The sequence below is a fragment of the Spermophilus citellus genome, assembly GCF_964194105.1.
Source record: "Spermophilus citellus genome assembly, chromosome: 9".
In the NCBI taxonomy this organism is placed as follows: Eukaryota; Metazoa; Chordata; class Mammalia; order Rodentia; family Sciuridae; genus Spermophilus; species Spermophilus citellus.
Genome location: NC_138191.1, coordinates 9,650,827 through 9,665,755, shown reverse-complemented (window position 1 = coordinate 9,665,755; position 14,929 = coordinate 9,650,827).

Sequence of the window (14,929 nt, the reverse complement as noted above, 5' to 3'; positions counted from 1 at the left end):
GACTGTGCGGGTCTCCAATCCTGAGTGCCTAGGGCCTTCTCTTGTGGTTCCTCAAGCCAGGCCCCGCTCACCTGTGAAGCTTGCCACAATACTGGCTACACGCCGGGTCTGCTGCTCCTGGGAGCCCTGTTTCCATGGATGCCTGGTCACACCCTTTCTGTTTGCCTCCCTCAGAACCTAAGTTTGTAGGGCTTGGGGCTGAGGACCCCCAGCGAATTTGTTTGCCCTCAGGTAGCAACTCCCCTGGTAGCTGGTGCAAGGGACCTCTGTTGTCAGCAGAGGGATACCCTGGGTCTGACTATCATGCTCAGTTGGCTTTTACCTCTGTGAGTTCAGGTGGGCCGACTAGTTATTTCAGCAGGATCATTAGTGCTGAGTCACTAGAAGCAGGCGAACCAGAACTAGAATGCAGCCCAATCCAGGCTCGGTGTGTTCTGAGAGGGGCAGACTGTTTGCCCGGGATCCCCTTCAGCTCAACAGTGCCTAGTGGTCCTGAGTGAACAGTATTTTGACAGTTTACTTCTCCCTATGCTCGCGCAGCTGAAGGGGTTAGAGACTTGATCTCTCCGCGTCCGCCGCCATGTTGGATCACTTAGATTTTAAATTGTCACTCATCTTATCAGCTGTTCCATTTAACTCGGCAGCTCACTCGCGCGGTGAAGAGTCTGCTGTATGGTGCTCCGCGGGAAGCGGCGGCGGCGGCAGCGCAGCTGTGGCCTTCGGGACCCCCAGGGAGGGGGGTGCGGGCTGGGGGAGGGGAGGCAGCACCTCAGGGCCCACGCGGGCCGGGTACTGGACACGCGGGAGAGCGGGCGGGGTGGGGGAAAGAAATTGAGATCTAGATTTAGGGACTGAGCGTGGGAGGAGAGACGGCGGGGGAGAAGCAAAGCGGAAAGGCGGAGAGGAGAAGGAGAAGGGGCCGAGGGAGCCGGGCAGCTCGGGCTGCAGCCTTACTGCTCGCGCTGAAGTGGTGATGGACTCACTCCACCTTGGCTGGAGTCGTGGCGGATTCACTCCACCTAGGCCCCTTTCTTGACACGGTGCTGAGTCTTTGTCGACAGATCTCCTTTAATGATCTTTACTTCATCTTTTAAGACGTGGCAACATAAGCTGCGGGCGCGGAGGCACGGAGCACTGAGCGGCTTACTCACTTCCTGCCGCCATCTTTCATTCCTGTCCACAATCTTTTTAATAATTATCCTTTCTTCTCTGGTTCAGTTCTTTATTTTTGCCCATGTTATCACCATACATATAATATTTTACTTACAAATTTTTAACCTACCCCTCCACTATCAATGTAAGCTCTGTGAACATAGAGTATACTCTCTTGAGTCCCTGCTGTATTTCATTATTTATAATAGCATCTGTAACTTGGCAAGTGCTACAATTTGGTTGAAGAATGTCCTCCAAAGGCCTATGTGTTAAAATGTTGGTCCTCAGCTTGACACTCATGGAAGATGTGGGAAGCTTTAAAAGGCAGAGCCTCATGGGAGATCGTAAATCACAGGCAACAGGCCCTCAAAGGGGATCATGGGATACTGTTCTCTTCCTTTCTCCCTTAGCTTCCGAGCCACCATACTCTGTGCTCCTGGCAGGACATTCTGCCTTGTCACAGGCCCAAAAGCAATGAAGTCAACCAGCCATGGACTGAAATGTCAAAAACTATGTGCCAAACCAAAAACTTTCCTCTTTGTAAATTGATATTAAGTATTTTCTTCAACTTCTCAAGTTTTTTCTTCTACTAATAGGAAGCTGACTAATATTATAGGCTTCCAGTAATTATTCTTGACTAAGTAATACACTATTTAAAGCATCAATTTTGGAACAATGCTAGTTGTATGATTGTCTCCTCATCTATAAAAAGGGGATAAGAGTAAATTATCAGAATTCTTGTCAGGATTAAACCAGTTAATATATATATAAGATATGTCGAATTGTGTTTGGATGTTTTAGTTGGCTTTTTTTTTTTCTGCTGTGAATAAAAGACCAACCAGAGCAATTTTAGAGGAGGAAAATTTTTATGTGAGGACTCACAGTTGCAGAGGCCTCAGTCGCTAGGCAGTCAGCTCCATTCCTCAAGATTCCGATGAGGCAGAACATCCTAGCAGAAGAGAGAGGTGGAGAAACGTGGCTCACATGATGATCAGAAAGCAAAGAGAGAGACTCTACTCACCAGATACAAAATATACACCCCAAAGTCATGCTTCCAATGACCCACTCCTCCAGCCAGACCCTACCTGCCTTCGGCTACCATTCAGTTAGACCTGTCAGGGGATTAATTGACCAATTGATTGGGTTAAGGCTCTTATATAACACAATCATTTCTCCTCTAAACCTTCTTGCATTGTCTCACACATGATGTTTTGGGGGACACCTCACATCCACACTATAACACTGGGCTACAGAAGTACCTCTCAAATTATCTTTGTTATTTGATCAGTCTTAATCATAAAAAGATACTTCTTTTATTTGGTTTAACAACTGAGCTGATGTTCAATATGTGGTCATCACTATATTACTGATAAACGGGTGAGTAATTTGAGTTACATTTTGACAGTGGTGTTCACACTTGGAGCAGCATCATAAAGGGAGAATATGGAGGCACTGGTACCTGGCTATTCAGGAAGAATAAAAACACAATCTAAAGAAATATTTGATCCTAATAAACTAGCAAATTGACAGGATTGTTTCCAGAAGAAATGAGGATGGGAAAATGATGAATGAGAAAGGTTGATAAACTGATTATCCAATAAAGGGTAAAGTCTAAATTGTACAAATCTCTAGGTCCACTCTGTGGGAAATCTGAAAAGGCATCTCTGTGCTTTAGCTGTGCTGGTGCCTTTGAACACAGGCTCCAAAGGCAGGTGCTGCGTCTGTATCTTGGCTCATCTGCAGGTGGTGCACTGGGAGGCCCAGATCTCAGTTTCAGTTTACGCTGCTCCACTTAATCAGGTCTTCCACATCCTCAGCTTGGCTCATTCATTAGTCAGAGAATATCATACAGGCATCCTCCAGGGCCCTGGTCTCCTGAGTGAATATGGCTACCACGTTCTTCTGAGTTTTGGCCCCAGTCTTCCTGTTCTTCTGCAGCCTCCTCCAACAATTATGCCATTTCAGGAGAAAGTTACCAGCAACAAATGAACCCTCACTCCATTTCTTGTTTCAAAGCCAAATTTTGTGGTTTCTATCATATTTCACAACACAACACAGTAAGATCTTTATACAGTCGGCAAAACACATTACCATGTTGGTTTTACACCTGATAAGAATGGAAACTGGGCTGTGGTTGTGGCTCAGTAGCAGAGCACTTGCCTCGCACATGTGAGGCACTGGGTTTGATCCTCAGCACCACATAAAAATAAAAACAAAAAAATATATTGTGTCCATGTATAACTAAAAAAATTAAAAAGAATGGAAACTATTATCCATAATTATTTAAAACCACCCTGATTCTCTAGAACATTAATTTCCATGTTCCAGGATAGGAACCATAATGAGATTTTTAACAATACTAAGCAACACCACCCTTCTGGACTGATTTAGCGATACATTTTGCTCTCAAGTACCAGATCCTCACTCAGGAGTTGTAATAAAATTATTCAGCATAAAGGTCTACAGTATAGGGAGGATGTAGACTTTTCTGACAATATCATGGATCAAAAATAAGTTTCCCAAATTCTGTCAAGCTGGTATTTCTTACAACATGATCATATGTCCTCAGGGTATTTTAATCCTTTTGTTCAATTTTACAAAAAGGAAGAATGCATGCATGCAGAACACACAGATCCATCTCCTCAGGAGGTATATTTCTGCTTCGCCCAAACTATACCCAATTCTCTCTGCAATATCTTGTCAGAAGGCAAATTAGAATGCATTAAGTTATTATGTTCAGAAACGCAACACAACAATCTTGTTTCCCTAGGAGATTTCCTGGAATTCACAAAAGTGGAAAAGTAGAGAACTCCAAAGTATCACCTTTTTGGTAATGAAGCTTGCCACTCTTAGTACTGCAGACTTGGGTAAAGTACTGAAGGAATCTCCCTCCTTCCTAAGTTAATGTATATATCTTTGGGTCTTATTATCACAGAAAGATAATAACCTCAATAAAAAAGAGAACTTGGAGTGAACATTTTACCACCTTTGAACAATATCAATGTTCTCTATCTTCTACATCTTCCAGTGACAGCATCACTTTGGAGACATAGTAGTACCTGGATTTCTATGGCCCATTGGATAGAGATCACTGTTACTAAGAATTCTTGTATATCATTCTTTGTGGGTCTGTGTTAGGATCAAACCCAGAGCTTCATACCTGCCAAGCAAATGCTGTACCACTGAGCCACCCCCACCCTGATCCCACTGAAAGGTCTTTGGCAAGTTAAACTCTAATCAGGAAAGGGCTGTCTGTGGAGATGATACGCAAGCCATGAAGAAGGCTTAACATATTTGAGGGACAGAAAGAAATCTGAAGTCGAGAAGCATAATTTGCATTATGGGGAAAATTAGATAGGGGGCTAGAGAAGTTAACTTGAATCACATCAGGGGTTCAAGAATTTCTGTGATCAAAAAAACTGAGTCAAGGGGAAAGTCCACTCAAATGTGAAACATGAGAAATACACCTTCACTAAATACATTGGACCAGAAATTGGAAGGACCATACTTGAATGTCTTCATTCTCACAGAGGTCATTCCCTGTGGACTTGACTTTCAAAGTTTACTAGAAACTTGACTTTCAACATTTACTGCTTCAAACAATTCCTTAAAATTCCACCTTTCTCACATATATATCATTTTGTCAAAAGTAACTCAAATACTATGCATAACTAAAATGGTCTAATAAAAAAAAATCCACCTTCCTCTCTGTACTCTAGTGGCCTGCCTCTAGATGATCAGACTATAGAGAAAGAGATGGAACCCAACAGAGAAAGGGTAGCCTCAATGTCTCATTTAAGATAAGAGTTTTACGTCAGTGATCACTGGATAAGTAATCATAAACCCTGTTGGATAACTGGAAAATACCCAACATGGAGTTATTAACTTTCACTAAGAAATCTGCTCAGTTTTCCCATCCAAGGAAAGAAGTTGGTTGAACCTCTGTATAAACTTGACATCTTAAGAGCATTCTCCTTTTCAAGTTTATTTCAGTTTAGCTAATTAGGTAATTTAATACAGCACATAAAAAAACTGAGGGTAACACAAACTGTAAACCTTAAAAATAATCAACTAAAGTAAGAAAGAAAAGAAAATGAATAGCTTCACTGTTTAGATAACACTTTTTAGCTGACACTTTTTAGATATCACTTTCATGCATTGTCATAGATATGGCTGTAGCCATGAAAATTTTCCTTAAACCCCATTTTCTTTTCCTAATTAGTCAAAATATGAATGTCCTCTATGACTTTGCTCATCCCAAAGACACATGTAGACATGCATTCTCTGGGAAGGGATTTCCGGTCCAACTCTATTCTCACTTTGACAGTAGACATCCCATAATTCAAGATAATTTGATGTATTTATTTTAAGCTTTCCCTAAAAAATATGAAAGCATAGGAATCTGCATATATTTGCTAAAGAATATTAATAGAGGTATATTCCATATCCCATTTGTATGGGATTCAGGCTATATTTGGAAAATTTGGGATGGTTCATGGCATAGGGGTGTTGCAAGAGGGTTCTGTGAACTAGAACTCCCTTGTAGACTTCTAGTCCAAGTTCTTTGAGGAAACTCCATACTGCTTTCCAGAGCGGTTGCACCAATTTGCAGTCCCACCAGCAATGTATGAGTGTGGGAAATTGGTTCAACCACTCTTAAAAGTAGTATGGAGATTCCTCAAAAAACTTGGAATAGAACCACTATTTGACCCAGTTAACCTACTCCTTGGTGTATATCCAAAGGAGTTACAAACAGCATCCTACAGTGACACAGCCATATCAATGTTTATCGCAGTTCAATTCACAATAGCTAAGTTATGAAACCAACCAATGTGCCCTCCAATATGTAAATGAATAAAGAAAATATACAATGGAGTATTACTCATCCATAAATAAGAATGACTTTATGACATTTTCCAGCAAATGGAAGGGTCTGGAGACTATCATGCTAAGGGAAATGAACCAATCCCCCTGCTCCCCCCAAAAAGGTTTTCTTTGATATGTGGAAGCTTACCCACAGTGGATCAGGGGTGAAGGGAAGAATAGAAGTGCAGTAGATTTTGACAATGGGAAATAGAGGGAAAGAGTGAAGGTAAGCCAAGGATAGATGGTGGAATTAATTTGACACAATTTTCACTCTATGAAGACAACACAGTGAATCCCACCACCATGTACAGCTATAAGAAAGGGACTCTAACTTGAATAAGATATATTCCATACTTGAGTAATTATATCAAAATGGATTCTGTTTTCATGTATAATTTAAAGGAACCAATCAATTAAAATAAATGAATAAATAAAAATTAAAAACTTAAAAACAATAAGAGAAAGTAATGTAGACTTCTATAAACTTTTCCATCTTTTTCAAATTGTATTTTTAATTCAATTTAATAGCATTATTATTTAGAAAATATTCAAGTACCTTGCAATGTGGTCATTTATTCATTATTTCAATCATTAAATAAGTATGTATTGAAATAAGTATGTACTATATGCCAGGCATTTTACTAAGAACTGAAAATATAATGGTATTTCAAATGAAGAGTGGGGAGGTCCTGATAGAATTTAGCATAGACAGAGAAATGTAAAATATATAACATGTGTGTGTATATATATATATATATATATATATATATATATATATATATAACAAAATTATCTCAAATGATGAATTTAGAAGTACACATGACTATGATAACAAAAGATAAGAAAAATACATCAGATCATATGGGTCAAAAAATTACTCTGAAAGCACAGTAACAGAGCTGTCCAAGGGAAAATGAAGAGTTAATCTGGAAAAGAAAATACAATCCAGGTAAAAATCAGCAAATACAGAAAGTATCTTCCATCTTAGGAACTGAAAAGGGTACAATGCACATATTTCACATCAAAATTTTTAAACTATTATTAAGATGTGTTTTTCTGTGTTAATTGTCTTTTGTTGAAAATTTGGGGCAAACACAAGTTTAGATATCACAATTCATTGAATCATATAAAATATTCTACTAAAAGTTCCATGATGTTTAACAATGAGTTCACATTTGCTATCTATCCGTGGTAGCCTGTAGCATGTTCAATTCTCAAACTCAGTAACACTTACATTAATTTCTTGAGTGCTGGGGTCCTATGTGTTTGCCAACCATCATATTTAGAGAGACAGTCTCTTTGGTAACCTATGAGTGGCTTGGGTCTTCCTTCTCCCCACTACCATGTTAGGTAGATGTGAGTTAAAGCTAAGTACCTCACTTGTGCCAAAAAGCCACCCAGTACATCTCCAGGGTCCTTCAGAGCATACAATGAGGCCTCTGCTGAAGTTTTTGGATCTGGGATTGACACTAAATTCTCGGGAAATCCTTGTGGAAATATTCACAACACCCTCTGGGAACATGCAGATAAAGAAATGCTGCAAGAAATCTGACCCCTAAATGTCCCTAGGTGGGAAACTTTCAGACTGGCAGACTGAGGAGCTTAACTTCCCCCAGTGATAAAACTAGACACAATTGTCAAAAACAATCACACTGAGGCTCTGTAAAGGAATCAAAGTCATACAATAATTTGATAAGTGTTTGTTTTTGAAAAACAAACCTGAGTAAGTACAACTGTAAGCACATCTGCTTCCCATAACCAGTATCTTCACTGCTTTGTACCAGGGCAGGGTAAACCATGAAAGCAGAAGCTTCCCTGCTGGATGTGGCGAATTTGATTTAGAGAGGAACAGGAGGGAAAATAAGAAACCTAGCAGCAGCATTAAAATAACACCAAATTATAGGGCAAACAAATGAGAGAAGTTTGCTTCCCAGCTGGCCTGAGGGTGTAACACTGAATGAAGTGATGGTCAACCTTGCAGAGTAGCCAGAAAACCTGGAGGAGCATGCTATGACTAAGATGGCTATTTGGGACCTGATTACCCCCCACAGGTTTCTGACAGTCTGTGTGGAAGTCCACAGGTACAAGGCTGCATGCATGCTCAAAGAAACCATAAATGACCATCCCCTGCTTTCTGTAAGCCTCTACAGGAATGTATGGCTTGTGCTCATGCTGTGAGGAGACACATATCAATGGAGCAGAAAGGTAATGTCTTGCAGCACTTGTAATGGATTCTTCAACCAAAACAAAGTTTTTCTGGCAAAGGGTGGAAGCCTTAGCAGCTCAAAGTGCTTGAACACAACCTCTGACGAATTATAGGGTGATCACAAACCTATGTTGACATGTGAAGAAATGTTGATCTGTAAGAAATCAGGCTAAAAAGAAAAACAGAATTTTTTTTTAATTAAGAGACAAGAGCATCTTAAGATTGTAGAGGTGTCACTCTATAAAACATTAATGAAGGAAACACACTCGACACACAAAACCAAACACGCAAAATAATGCACAGATCCATGGCTATAATATGGAAGGATCACAGTACATGATCCTACATGTATTTCTCAGCAACAATACAAGAGGTGTTAAAAGAAAGAGGGGATAGGATGATACACAGGTAGAAGAAAAAGAATTCAATAGAAACTGCCTTTGACATCACCCAGAATGACTCCAAAGCTCCTATGAAATACATTCAAACATAGAGCTCAAGTTTAAGAATTAAAGGACATCGTAACAACAATGTATTTTACAAAGAACCAGTAGAGAAAAATTAAAGTTTCCCAAGACAAAGAAATGATAAAAGTTTTAGGGTATAGAAAAGCTAACTGCTTTCATTTTATTACACTTTATATGCATGTGTCAAATTTATCACACTATACTATATATATATATATATATATATATATATATATATATATATATATATTAAGATATCTTATGTTAATAAAACCCAGAAATTATATGGAAATTCTGGAGTGAAATAGTCCAATAACTTTGTACCATGATATAAGATAAATATGCCAAGATTAATTATATTTCTATATAGTAACAATACATCTTCCAAAAATGAAATTGGGGAACTGATTTAATTCACATAAGCTTTACTAATAATAAAATACATAAGAAATTCAATGAAAGAAAAGTAAGATGTGTATGCTGAAAATTACAAAAGATAAATTAAAGATCTAAATGAATAGAAAACATGTCCTGCATTAATAATAGTAATAACTTTAAAATAAAAGGAACAAATTAACAAAAATTTGACACTTGTGTTCATTTTACATCTATATATATTATAAATAACTCATCATGACTTTCATTTTACATGCTAATTATATTAATATTAGATTTATGCTAATAAAGGTTTTTGGTTTTCTTCTTTGTGTTTCTTTAATTTTATTTTACTGCTGGATATCATTTTCAGTAAATAAGGCTCAATGGGAAATTCTGCATGATAGCATTCCTACATTTATTTAGTATTCAGTCTTTTCTGTCCACCTAGATAGCTAAATTCTTTCAAGTTTCCACGGTTTAATTTGTTGTATAAATAAATCATATTATCTTTTAATAATGATGATTTCTCCTTTCTTTATGCCCTTTATTATTATTTAAAAGCCACCTTTTAAATTTCAATGTATAAACATTGTTGGGCGCTGCCACACAGGAGCTGAGCGCCCCCTAGCTTTGAGCGATGGAAATGTGGAGACTGGCTTCTCTGAATATTATTTTTATCCATCCTCCTAGAGTTTACTTTCATATTTTATTAACTTTTTAAAATAAAATTTACTTTATTGTATTTTATTGTAGAATTTTTTTTGGTAATGAAATTATGGCATTTGCTGGTGAATGGATGGAACTGGAGAATACCATGCTAAGTGAAATAAGCCAGTCCCCCAAATCCAAAGACAGAATGTTCTCTCTGATATATGGATGCTAACCCATAACAAGGTGGAGAAGATTAGAAGTTCATTGGACTAGACAAAGGGGAATGAAGGGAAGGGAGCGAGGATGGGAATAGAAAAGACAGTAGGATGAATTGGGCATATGTTTCCTAACCTTATATTATGAATACATACCAACATAACTCCATGTCATATATGACGACAATAATGGAATCATAATTGGAACAAGCTATACTTATTCTATGTATGTATAATACGTCAAAATATACTTTACTGTTGTGTGTATCTAGAAAAAAAACAAATTAAATAAAAACAATTATGGCTTATTTGATAACTTCTGTTATATAATTAACTTTAATATCCACTCAGGTAATATTGCATTCATACTTGTTTTCTTCCTTCTACAGCTTTTAATTTACTCCATGTTTCTTTTAGTTTTTTGGGCTGAATGTCCAGATTATTATTTGCCACCTTTCTGATTTTCTACAAATGATTTTAAAATTTCAAACTGCTGCACAACTCTACCTTCATTGTATAATATCATTATCATCTGTAGACATGATTATATATTCAAGAGATTATATATACACCGATCTACAAAAAACACAATATAGTGAATATATTGAAATGGCATAAACCAAACATTAATGCTACAAATAACTGTAGTGATTAGAAAAAATTTAGACTCACAAAATAAAATAAAACCAAAAACTACAGGAGAAAACAATTTCATTATTCCACAAGAAATTGTAACTATCCTGTGGGAAAAGACAATAACTGTTAGGTCCCCCTGCCAAAGGAACTCCATTTTTGAAAATCAGCACCTGCCCACCCAGGTTTATCTTTCCCATTAGGTCCACTTGGAAAGAATCCCTAACTACTGAAACCACAGCAAAGACATCAAGTAACAATCATGGGAGCAGACAGGTTCCTTTTTAACTACTCCATTGTACTTGACTATATACTTAAGGAGTTGTTTTTTTTTTTCCCCCTGCGGGCTGCTGCATCTTGCAGAAGGGCAGCCTGACAGATCATCTCTGTCAGTAAACCTTTGCTTGAACTCAGAGATGTGTCTCTCATGTGCCAGATACCCTAACAACCACCACTTCCTTGTTTTCAATTTAGAGGTTATAGAATCCACACCTTTCTGCCAAAAACTAAGTAGAAAGAAATAATCTCTGTTAACAAACCAACAGTGATTAACAAAATCATTAGTGAGACTTATTCTTAACTAAAATCATGCAGAAGATAAATTCCAAAAGGAAAAAAATATGTAACATTAATTTTTATGTTTGGAACATTTCATGCTACAATTATTTCTTCTTTGTTTGGCCAAATTGCATCTTTGTCTACCCACATTTTTGACTAACAGTATTGTTGAGGCACAGAACACTTTCAAAACAAATTCCCCCTCCTACCTATTCTCTGGGTCCTCCGAGTCTCGTTCACAGATCCCTTGTGTTCTCCAAACTGGAAAATTCTCTGGAACTACATTACAACATGTGGCTTTGGACAAATCACTCTTCCTAAGTAAGGAAATAATGGAAGAAAAATCACTTACAACTAACTTAAAATAGTATATTTTAGTACATTTGTAACAGTATAAAGGAATGTTCTTTCTGACACTTTTTCATACAATCCAACTAAGATTTTTTTTCTCTTTTGTCTTATTTCCATGAAAGATAAACATTTCTTAGTTAATTCTTTTCTGGTGTCTGTTTACATTCCTTTAATATTTATTCTTGTATATTTTTTTCCTTTTCAGCTTTATTGAGGTACATTTGGCAAATAAAATCAAATATAATTAACCTATACAGCATAATGTTTTGATATATGTATACTTTATGAAATGATCACCACAACCAAAATAATTGACATTTTCATCACCTAACAGTTACCTATCATTTTTTTCTTTTCTTTTTAAAGATGAGAACATTTAAAATTTGCTTTATTAGCAAAGTTTAAATACACAATATTGTATTGTTAATTATGCCAAATATTAGATACCCAGAACTTATCTTACATAACAGAAACCTAAATTTTAACCAACATTTCTTCATTTCCACCTTCCCCCAATCCCTGGAAACCACCATGTTTATTTGAATCGGACATTTTAGACTCCACATATAAGTGGGATCATGCAGTATTTTTCTGTTTCTGGATTGTTTCATTTTGCTTAATGGCCCTCCAGGTTCATCTGAGTTCCTACAAATGGCACAATTTTCTTCTTTCTTAAGGGTAAAAAATATTTCATTCTATATAGGTGCATTATGTATTTATATCTCCCACATTTTCTTTGTTTATCCATTATTGGAAGTTAAAACTACTTTTTATCCTGGCTATTTTGAATAATCCAACAATGAGCTTCATAGTGCTGATATGACTTCAGACAGTGATTTTATTCCCTTTGGATATAAATTCAGAAGTGAACCTGCTAGAGCATGAGACACTTCTATTTTTACTACTTTGAGAAAACTTCATACTTTTTTCCTAATGGTTGTACCAATTTCCATTCTTAACAACAGCATGTAGGGTTTCCCTCTTCCCCACATCATCAGCATCTTTTTAATCTTTTTGTCTTCTTGACAGTAGCTTTTATTTTTCAGTACTAGGTATTAAGCCCATGGGTGTGATGCCACTGAGCTATGTCCCCACCTCATTTTTTTTTTAATTCTGTATTTGAAACAGGATCTTACTAAGTTAAAACTGGCCTTCAACTTGTGATCCTCCTGCCTCAGGCTCCTGAGTCACTAGTATTACAGTAGTGTACCACCATGCCAGAGTAATAATAGCCATTCTAATAGGCAAAGATGTGGGAAGGGGTATATATCCCCATTCCAACTCGGCTGTGGCTCTCAGCAAAGATGATATCTCATTAAATAAACAAATTCAGTAAGGATGCAGGATACAAAATCCACATACAAAAATCAGTAGTGTTTCTATATATAAATAATGAATTTTCTGAATGGGAAATTTAAAGAACAAGCCCATTTATAGCAGCAACAAAAGGAACAAACCTATTTTAAGTTTTGTTAAACTTAACAAAAGAAGGGAAGACTTAAAATTATAAAATATTGATGAAAACAATAGACATACAGATAAATAAAACAGCATCCCAAGTCCATGAACTGGAAGAATTAATATTGTTAAAATGTCCATACTTTCCTAAGTGATCTAAAGATTTAATGTAACAGACCAAAAATGAGTCCACACATTCTTGGTGAGCTGACTTTTCACAAGCATGCTAAGAATATGCACTAGGAAAAAAGGGTCATCTCAACAAATGATAATGATAATACTGCACCTCTATATGCAAAAGAAATAAATTAGACTCTTTTCTCAAACTAGATATGAATGTTAATTCAAAATTGACTGAAGACTTAAATGGTAAAACTAAAACAGCAAAACTACCAGAATAAAACTTAGAGAAGGGCTGCGGTTGTAGCTCAGTGGTAGAGCGCTTGCCTCGCACGCGGGAGGCCCTGGGTTTGATCCTCAGCACCACATAAGTAAAAATAAAGATATTGTGCCCATCAACAACGAAGAAAAAAAGAAACTTAGAGAAAAGATCTTTTACCAGCTACTGTTGAAAATGTGCTATAATCATCTGTTGACAACCTGTATTTCCATCAAAGGAGTATAATTATGACATTAGAATACATTTAATGAAACTACAAAATGTTAACAACAGAAGATATCAAATAACATCAACCTATAAGTCTTCAATTGTCAAAGATTTTTTTAAATAAAGTCCTGTCTTTTCTTTTTAACATCTATTTTTATTTTTTCATTAAGGTTACAAAAAAAAAAAAAAAAAAAAAAAAAAAGCCAGAAGCAGTGGTGCACACCTTAATCCCAGGGACACAGGAGGCTGAGGCAAGAGGATGACGTGTTCAAGGCCAGCCAGGGAAACTTAGCAAGACGCTGTCTCAAAAAACAAAAATAAAGGCTGGAAATTTAGCTCAGTGGTAGAGCTTCCCTGGGGTCAATCTTCAGCACAAAAGGGAAAGAAAAAAGTTTAAGATAAAGATGTTACGCGATAAATAATCAATAAAAAAAAAAAAAAAAAAGATGTAGAGGGTAAGTGCCTGTGCTGTGTTATGTGCTCACACAAATGGACCACTTCAGAACCTCTATTCTAGTCTCGGCATTTCTTTAACCTTCCAATTTCTGTCTACACTCAATATCCTTTCTGTGATTAATTTCTAGAGGCTTTACATATTCAAGGTTTTTTTTTTTTTTTTAAACCTAATCCTATAGGTCAATGGCCTTCTCTTTTTTACGTTCCATAAGAAATGTCCCCTTAAATAGCAATTCCACACATTTGAATTATGAAATAATGTCCCTGATCAGCACAGTGAAGGGTTATTAAAATAATGTCTCTTTGGCAGTATTAATTCACAATACTTGGATAATTTCCCTGACCTCTTGTTATATCACCTTCAGATTCTCAAAAGCCTTATATAATTACTTCCAAGAGCACCTCTGAAATTTTTTCATGATTTTACTAATGAGTCCACTGAACTTCCATTTCTTCAAAATCCACGTGCAAGTCCCTCTGTCCTTATCCCTACATCTGTAGTCATCAATTGAAATATATAATCTGAGTCAAGGCTATTGACATGAACAGGGTCCACATTATCCAAAGGAGCTCGGAGGCCCTTGGAGCTAAAATTCCAAATGGAAGTCCCTGCATTTCTTCCTATTTCTGTTACATTTTTGTTCTAAAGAAACTAAGCTTTAAGTTATGTTACCATATCTTACAGTAGTGCTGTCTCATAGATCTACTAACATGATTGAACTGTTCTGTGACGATCAGTACAGAATTGAATTGAATTGGATTAATTGAACTGATCTAAATTTGGGAAAATGCATTTTCAATATTTAAGCTCAAAATGGAATCTTTTGAATTTTTATCCACATTGTCCTGGCTTTCTATGGTACATATGCACCCAGCATATGTATCAAACCAGCCAGGCCCTCCCCTTATTTCTGAATCCTCAAGACAGACA